The following is a 9,915-nucleotide window of genomic DNA, read 5'->3' as shown; positions in this document are numbered from 1 at the left end:
CGTTACAAGTCCCTGTGCTTTGTAGAAACTCCATTTAAACATCGTGTAGCTCACTTACTTTAACCGTTCATACCCTTGACACTATAATATATATATGTATACTATTGATTAAATTTTTTCGTGCCAGGTCCCTTTGGACTCGGCTTAAAACCAACATTACATAAAACGTGATATTCCATGCACATTACAGACGTTTCCCTTTTACGATTTTAACTACTAAGTGTGACACATTTGTTGATTGTCTTCTTTCAAATGTCTTCAGTTTGATTGTTCAAGGCGTTCTATTCTCTCTCTGGCAGAATTTCCATATTGCTCAAGTCGATCACCAAGAGCTAGAGTCCCTGTATTCCTAAGTGCACCCATATCCCAAGGAGATTGTCGACAATCCACCCTTTACTCATTCCCTGATATGTACCACCAAGCTCAAGGTAACACAGGAACTATATAGTGGGGGTGGAGAAATAGGTTCCCATGTACCCATATGGCAGTTTTTCGAAACATGGTTTTGTAGGACCGGTATGATGTCTAGTTTCATTTTATGCTTGTTGCCATTGACAACTAATGTCCCATGGGGTCATATGGCGGCCATCTTGGATTTCAGGTATCAAAAATGGCCAAAATGACACATTCGCATATATGCGCATAGATAGAGAACCAGACAACATTCAGAGGCAAATAAACACATTTTTTGATATGATTGAAACATGCTGAATACGATTAAATCATAATAATGACGTTATGTCTTGTCATTTTTATGAAATGACGGGAAAACAATGAAATTTTCAGCTTTTTTTCCCTAAAAAATCGATAAATGTCATAATTTTTATCACAAGTAAAAAAATTGATGGACAAATCACCTTGTAACAGTCATTTCGAATTGAACCAACCCTTGTGTAAATATATGTGTACTATAAAAAGAAAGATCGCATCAATGAGGTCGGAAAAAGTGAGGGACCCCTCCCCCATAAAAAATATGAAAAAATGGCCAAAATGACACATTCGTATATACGCGCATAGATACCGAACCAGACAACACACAGAGGCAAATAAAAACATTTTTAAATATGATTGAAACATGCTGAATACGATTAAATCATAATAATGGCGTTACGTCTTCTCATTTTTGTGAAATAACGGGAAAACAATGAAATTTTCAGCTTTTTTCCCCTAAAAAATCGATAAATGTCATAATTTACATCACAAGTAAAACAATTGATGGGCAAATGACCTTGTAACAGTCATTTCGAATTGCACTAACCCTTGTGTAAACACATGTGTTCATAAAAAGATATATCGCATGAGTGAGGTGGGAAAAATAGAGGGAACCCCCCAACCCCAACACCGAAAAGAAAATGCAGAAGACAAAAATTGAAAAACAAAAAATAAAATTAAAATAAATTAAAACTCCAAATATTCTGTCAACACATTGTAACAGATATTCTGAATTGAACTGACTCTTGTCTAATCATATGTGCATTATAAAATGATATTTTTTATGGTTTTTAGCAGAAGAAGCGAGATGACCTTCAACCCCCTCCCCAATAATTTAAAAGAAATATATAAGATATTCCCTGATCCAGTTTGTATCCAAAGGCTAGTTCACATGTTTTATCCATAATTCAGGCAGTTCCCAATAACCGTAATAATTTATTTCTTTTTAGTGAAAACAACTGGGTTCGAACTATTCTCCAATTTTGGATATACCTCCCCTTGAAAAAGGTGTACCAGGGTGATGCCTGCTCGCATAAGTTAAAAACTACAAATACATATAATATCTGCTGAGGAGGAACAGTCACAGACTGGGCCGCCAAAACGGGATCCTAGGAAAACAGTCAATTAGAATGAGAGGACAGGGACCGTAGGTAAAAGTCATTGAAAGTAGTCTGACCACGCCAAAAGGCAGCCGACATGATGTCCTGGAACCAGGACCCATTATGGAGAGCCAAAGAAGCCGCAAGGGCTCTAACCTCATGGGCCATCTCGCCAGATTGATAATTAGACTGTTCATAATCAATCCTGATCACCTGACATATCCATCTGGAGATGTACTGGGAGGAGAAATCCTGCTGACCCTGTTTAATGGGCAAGAATAGTACATCGCCCCCTTGTTTTATCAATGGAACACCTAAGCGTCCGACTGGGACAAAGCAGCCGATCATTCTTCTTCGACTCAATAGAGATTGTGAATCTTTACCAAAAAGGCAGGATCAGTGAGTAGGGTAACAGAGCTATGACATATGACATATCCATCTGGAGATGTACTGGGAGGAGAAATCCTGCTGACCCTGTTTAATGGGCAAGAATAGTACATCGCCCCCTTGTTTTATCAAGGGAACACCTAAGCGTCCGACTGGGACAAAGCAGCCGATCATTCTCCTTCGACTCAATAGAGATTGTGAATCTTTACCAAAAAGGCAGGATCAGTGAGTAGGGTAACAGAGCTATATCTGGCCCAACGAAGCACGAAAAGTGAATAGGTGGATATCACTACTCCTACGGCCTGAGGCAAAAGCAAGCAGGAAGTCAAAAGTTAAAACCTTAATGGAGACCGACACCAAAGGCTCTTAAGGAGCCCCTTTCAGTAACACAAGTGATAGATTCCACTGTGGAGCTAACTGCCGTACCCTAGGCCTGTCCAGACTGAACCACCTAAGCAAGGCAGAAAAGAGTTGGAAGACCCTAACTCTGATCTACCATGAGAATACAGTACACTGGAAATAGCCATGCGATAGCCTGCAATAGTACTAGAGGCAAGTTTGCGTTCCCGAAACAAATAGAGATGGGAATCCGCAATCAGCTGGGCAGAGGCCTTGACCTGATCAATCTTCCTGTCGATACACCAATCACAGACAATCTTCCATGACTGTTAGACGGCAGGTGAGGAAGACATATTGATCGGGCGATGCGAGCTGACACGTCTTAAGAAAAGACTGACTGAGCGAGGCCTCCTGAGATAGCTTCCACGCTCTTGAATGGATCTTCCGGGACTGAGGCTGGCGCAGGAGATTGGTTCTGAGTGGGAAAACCAGAGGAATATCCACCAACAGAAACGACAAGAGCTCCGGAAACCAGGATTGTCTCGGTCACAGGGGCGCTATCAGAAGGAGGGGAAAATGATGCTCCCGAAACTTCTATTAGAACCCTGCCCACCAGGTTGAATGGAGGGAATGCATAAGCATGTATCCCCTCCCAATCTAGAGATAGAGCGTCCACAGCCCAAGTCATTTGGTCTGGCACCGGAGAGACAAAAGTGGACAATTAGTGGCGAAGTGGCGAAAAGGTCTATATGAGGTCTGTTCCACACCTAGCAAATGCCCTCGAAGATCGGGAGATTTAGCTGCCTTTCTGTCACAACCGGCTTGCGGCGCCTGGAAAGAGTATCCGCCAGAACATTCAACCTGTCTGGAAGATGCTTGACTAAGAGAGTCAGCCGAATTTCCTGACAGAAGAGAAGAACACGAATGACGAGTGCACAAAGGACGTGGGACTTTGCCCCCACCCTTTCTCTCCAGATACGCGACAACTGTAGAGTTGTATGTAGTCACACAAACCATCTTGGAATGTAGAATCTTCCGAAAAGCCTGCAGAGCCAATCGAACAGCCTTATCTCCAGCACGTTGATGTGCTCGGAAACCTGATCCCCAGACCACTCCCCCGACTGGCAATGGCCGTCGAGGTAAGCCCCCAAACCTGTCATCTGTCATCGCTCCAACGATTCCTAGACTCGGTGGAGTATGAGGGAATCGTCGAAATAGATTTATTTTCCTGGAGTGATTAAATCCTACGCCAACCTGCAGCAGTTTGATGAAAACCAAAGTAACAGTCGTGACACCGAAAGGATTTAGTTTTGTTGTAATGAGCTGTGCTATACCATCGTGTCTTCAGGACAAAAAATCAAGGATAATAATTCGAACACAGTGGTACGTTTCGTTTTGGCAAGAGCCGAAAATTTATGAAAAGTTCTATGTTTCCACATGTTCACTAAAAGAGAGTGCATTATTACGGTTCTAACCACATTCTAGTTGTAATTTGGCCGCGATGGCCAATTGGTATGATGTCTCGACCACAAGCCCTCCACCTCTGGGTAGCTAACTTGTTCAAATCTACACGGGCAGTTGCCAGGTATTGACTGCTGGTGGTGTTTTTTCTCCGGGAACTCCGCCTTTCCTCCATCATTAAACCCGGCACATCCTTACATGACCCTGGCTGTTAAAAAATGTAATTGTTGTTTGGAACTGTCTGTATATGGAATTTCTGTAATAATAGTTATGAGATTTTTTTTTCTCTATGAGTAGTGTTGGGAGGGGGATGTCCACGATTCTTCTGCTAAAAACATAATCCTTTTACAATACACGTATGTTTAAAGGTAAGTGCTATTCGAAATGACTGTTACAAGGTGATTTGTCCATCAATTTTTTTACTTGTGATAAAAATTATGACATTTATCGATTTTTTAGGGAAAAAAGCTGAAAATTTCATTATTTTCCCGTCATTTCATAAAAATGACAAGACGTAACGTCATAATTATGATTTAATCTTATTCAGCATGTTTCAATCATATCAAAAAATGTGTTTATTTGCCTCTGAATGTTGTCTAGTTCTCTATCTATTCGCATATACACTGCCCTCCAAAAGTTCTGTTACACATGCATTTTTATAAAAAAATTAAAAAAAAAACCAAAATAATTTCAATATTCATTTAGTTATCACGTGAATATTTTATTGTCCAAATACGTTACAATTTTTCATGATAATGCAATGGCCCTGAGTTCATGTATTGTAATGAAATTGGAATATTTGTTTAAAATCAAAAAATCTTGTTATTCTGTTAATATTTGGTGTATCCTCCGTGTGCTCTAAGTACTGCCTGTATGCTGTCAGGCATACTTCTGATCAATGTTCTACATCTTCTAGCAGGTATCTCATCGCATGCTAGCTGCAATGCCGCTTCCAGTTCCCCAAGGTTTCCGCACTTGTGCTTGCGGACTTCCATACCAAGATCTCTCCACAGGTTTTCAATTGGGTTCAGGTCAGGGGATTGTGGGGGCCATTCAAGGGACTGAATATTGTTTTCAGTTTTCATCCTTCCATTCAGTTACTATACTGGCTCTGTGGCATGGGGAACCATCATCCTGGAAGAAAAAGTTATTGCCGTAGCCTAGCAGATGTGCTGATGGTATTGCACTGTTCTCTAAAATGTCAATGTACATTATTCCGTTGAGATTTCCTCCAAGGAGTAAGATATCCAGTCCCTCGGAAAGACATAGCGCCCCAAACCGTCACACCACCCCACCAAACTTAACTGTAGGCACTACACACTCGTGATGTAATTGTTCATTCACTCTTCTTCTCACATACGTTCTGCCATCTGTTTGGAAGAGAGTGAATCTCGACACATCAGTCCATAGAACTGTTGACCAGTACACCCATGTCCAATTTGCGTGATTCTGTGAAAATGCCAACCTCTTCTGACGATAGGTAACTGTTAAGAGTGGTTTTTTGGCAGCAACACAACCCTTCAACCCTGCATTGTGTAATCTTCTCCTCACTGTTGTATTGGATGCCACAACACCAGTTTGGATCCATTCAGTTCGAAATTCAGGAACGGTCTCCTTACGATTTCTTAGACTGGCCCGGACTAGCAATCTGTCATACCGATCCGTAGAAATTCGTGGCCGACCAGAACGTTCCCGATCCTCGTAGTTACCCGTATCTTGGAATCTTTTAATAGCCCTGTACACGTTCTGTCTGTAACAAAAGAGAAATGGTCAAACTTTAAGCTGCATACCAAATTATGAATTGCAAAATCCTCAAAGGTTTCAAGGTAAACTATAATCACTTACCTGCTAGTTCCAAGTATCCTTGCAGTTTGTGCCGCTGGAACACCATTGCGATGGTAAAAAACACACTAGAATTGGTCTTCTCTAGATAATCGCTGCATTTTGTTACATGAAATTTTTCATAATTAAATCATACTTAAAGAATAACAAAAAAAATGACACATGGTGAGCAGTGATTAATTTTGTCATTTTAAATTAGATTTCCATGGAAATACTGTCCATATGTGAGTTTGTTTTACTATTTTTAGGCATTTGATAGGTCTGTATAAAATATGAAATAATTGAATTATTAATAAAAACCTGTTTTAGGACTTTATTAGGAAAAAAAATTGTGTTAAATCACCAAAGTAGCATTATCCCCCTTTACATCATTTAAAACAAATGACAAAAAAAATTCTATCCCCAATAATTTTGTCAAAAATAATTTCATGCAGAATTAAGAGAGTTGTAACAGAACTTTTGGAGGGCATTGTATGCGAATGTGTCATTTTGGCCATTTTTGATACCTGAAATCCAAGATGGCCGCCATATGACCCCCATGGGACATTAGTTGTCAATGGGTACAAGCATAAAATGAAACTAGACATCATACCGGTCCTACAAAACCATGTTTCGAAAAACTGCCAGAGGGGTACATGGGAACCTATTTCTCCTCCCCCACATATATATATAGGAGCATTGCGTAGGGCAGTGGAGGTATGACGACATTATCACTCTTACGGTGTTGTAGGATGTAACTGGGATGAGTACATATATTGAGCCTCTAGTGGAAAAAACAATGTTTGACATATATATATGGCTGTTGACATTTGTATAAAAGGTTATAGCCACGCCCACAGTAAAAATGTTCATATCGTTCTATATCTGCTTCACTACTATGAAAAATATAACCACCAAAATGGATTTTCCATGACGAGATCACGTGTCCACACATTTTCAGTGTTTTAATGTAATTTAGTCTGATAGTAATACGTTTTAGCTCAGGATGTAACTGTGACGGGCACATCTGTGGAGTCTTTGGTAGAAAACCAATGGACGATAAACATGCCTGTTGACATTTGTATAAAAGATTATATCCACGCCCACAGTAGAAATATTCATATCTATATTCATCCTCTCCAGTAGTAGAAACAACTAAATCAATTCTCACGTATCCACACATTTTCAGTGTTTTGATGTAATTCCCGGTCTGATAGTGATACGTTGCTTACATAAGTAGACCGGGACAGGAGCACACTGAGGCATGGGGTGTCATATACTTCTTAGATTTCCTAAGGCATTTGTATTTATCTTTATTTCCTCTGTAAGGACCTTTCTCCTCAAATGTCTCCATCCCTTTAACAGCCAATGTGTTAACCATATGGTAGTAAGCAATACAATCATCCATATCCAATATTAATTTGTAAAAGAGTCTACAAAGGAGTGTCATTAGTCCAGGAAATATCTTGTCTTCAAATTGAATGTTCAAGGCGTTTTATTCTCTCAAGGGCGGAATTATTGTATTGGAGTGGTTGATCCCCACCAAGGGAGTCTCTATATTCCCTGAGAGCGCTGCCTTTGTCCCCGATCATTTCGTAACAGATCCCCAGAAGGTTGTGGACAATCCACGATAGATTCACTCCTTGGTGCCTGTCATACTTCATGGTCCGGAGTTGGATCAGTGCAATGTCACGTCTTCTGGTATCACCAAGTTCATGGTAGCACAGGAATGACAGGAATATGGCGTAGGGCAATGGAGGTATGTCGACAAACGTACCCCTGCAGTGTTGTAGCTCAGGATGTAACTGTGACGGGCACATCTGTGGAGTCTTCGGTAGAAAACCAATGGGCGATAAACATGCCTGTTGACATTTGTATGTAAGATTATAGCCACGCCCACAGTAGAAATATTCATACCTATCTTCATCCTCTTCAGTACTTGTAACAACGAAATCAATTCTCCGTAAGCAATATAATCATCCATATCCGATTCTGATTTGTAAAATAGTGTACACAGGAGTGTCATTACTCCGGGAAATGTCTCGGTTCTACTGACCGACATTGTTTCCTTCATGATTGTCAAATCACATTCGCGTTCTAACCGGGCCGGCGTAGCTAGTACTACTTCCCAGACTCCGTGTTGTACAAGACGGATTTGCTCTCCTATGGATTGTCTGAAGAATGTTCCAATTGACAGACATCCCCATGTCATATCATGTAGATAGACAAGAAAACGAAGAAGACATTGCTTAATTTCCCCATGCACTTTTCCTAAGAACATGTTGTTTTTGCTAATAAAGTAATGAGGACAATGTGCCGTTTTTACCCATGATGTCAAAATATTCAAACATAGCATGAAGCACAAAAATATATTCCTTTCTTGCCAAAACGATTTTGGTGTGGATTCTAAGGCATGGAATAACACCGTTTTGATGATATAGGATGACAGAATATCTCCATCTCCATAGATCTGCTTCAGCATGCCGGATATCTGTTTTAAAAGGTACTTGAGAAGACAATACACCAGGAACTGCGCATGGTTCGTAGAATGAATGAGTTTGCGTTCAGCAGTTGAAAACGAAATTCTCCACTGAAGGAATGTGTCTGGTGATGTTTTGTCTCCTACAGGGACAAGATAACAACCGTCTTGTACTATTTGATCTATCAAACCTTTACTTGGCCAGTCATGTAACCGTGGTCTACTCACCCACTCGTCAGCTTCCTTGGCCAACTATTACATCTGAATCCAAATACATAATCTATATCAAAACCAAAATTAGTTTTTTCATTTAACATAGCAGCAGCAGGTCCATGTGTTTCTATTGGTATTTGGAATCTAGAACTGCATTTTTCTGTATATATCTGTTTATACATATCACTGGATATGAAATGTAAATCTTCTACAGGTACTATTGATTCCATCATTATTTGAAAAACCCAACGTCCCACTTGAACCAGCTCTAAATTTACATATCCAAGTCGGCTACTGGCACCTCTCATAATGAATACAGTTTTATCAGCAATATCCGGTGTAGTACTAGTGTCCTGATCCGGACATATAACTACAACATCATTGTCAATAAGCATACAATCCCTGTCCGAGCTTAACATGCCCACTCCTTCTGCCTCACTTCCTGTTAAGGTAAAGTTGTTCTTTTGATGTCCGGCATTATGTAATTGTTCCGCTACAAGTACCAGTTTCCTCCTGATAGCCACCAACTCCTGGTTTCCCATCATCCTATCCAGGACATGGTACAATATCCAGGAGTCCTCGTACAGTTCCCCTTGGTCCGACATCTCTTCGGCTACTATATGTCGGATATATTATAAGAAGTAAAAATGAAAATTATAAGCAATTCAGAATGTTTTATTTTGTTACTTGGTATGCCACAGAAGAATGTTGTTAACTGCGCTATATTGACAAGGTTGAACTCTATCTAATAATTGAAGAATTGACTTCACGTGTCTAATACCGAATAACATTGGGTTGCTGTTCTGACATTGACCTGTAATCGAGTTGTTATTATATTATTAACCTCAAACCGAATTTCCATTCTAATCTTCATGTCTAACTTGGTCGCTATTACGAAATTGAATTCTAAACAACATTATTTGCCATGGAGAAAAGATAAAATCCTGAGCGTGTCTGATAATTACTAGTATGTACTTACTTCAAAACGGTCGAACAAACGGGATAATAACTATATTTCTCTGTGTAAGTTCGTCTTTTAAAATTTCCTGATATGTGTTTCATTTCTGTTTAATGTTAGTTATGAATTTAAACTGACAATTACTAACCGACATCAATTTCTTCTAAAAACCATCTTTGATTTATTCAGAAATCACATAATGCCTTCACGTCAATGAGCTGCATGAATTCCTCGCCATAATAAACTACCCATCAACGTTGATAACGTACCGTTGGTGCTCAGGCTACATTTCTCTCTGGAATAACAATATATACCTATTATCGTTATGTATTTCGATTTAAAATATACAATGTACAAAATCTTTGATGTATACAATCCCCAAACAGACTCTCTTGGATTGTTTAGTGAAATCCAAACAAGCCAATAATCCGAAAAGATATTAGATT

The 9,915-nt window shown here is 39.7% G+C and overlaps 1 pseudogene; it reads right to left on the bottom strand.

Annotated features, from left to right (window-relative positions):
• Positions 1-7,497: 7,497 nt before the first annotated feature.
• Positions 7,498-9,126, bottom strand: LOC138316605 (uncharacterized; annotated as a pseudogene).
• Between the last annotated feature and the right edge of the window lie 789 nt (positions 9,127-9,915).

The sequence above is a fragment of the Argopecten irradians genome, chromosome 2, assembly GCF_041381155.1.
Source record: "Argopecten irradians isolate NY chromosome 2, Ai_NY, whole genome shotgun sequence".
Lineage (NCBI taxonomy): Eukaryota > Metazoa > Mollusca > Bivalvia > Pectinida > Pectinidae > Argopecten > Argopecten irradians.
This window is presented reverse-complemented; position numbering and strand designations above follow the sequence as displayed.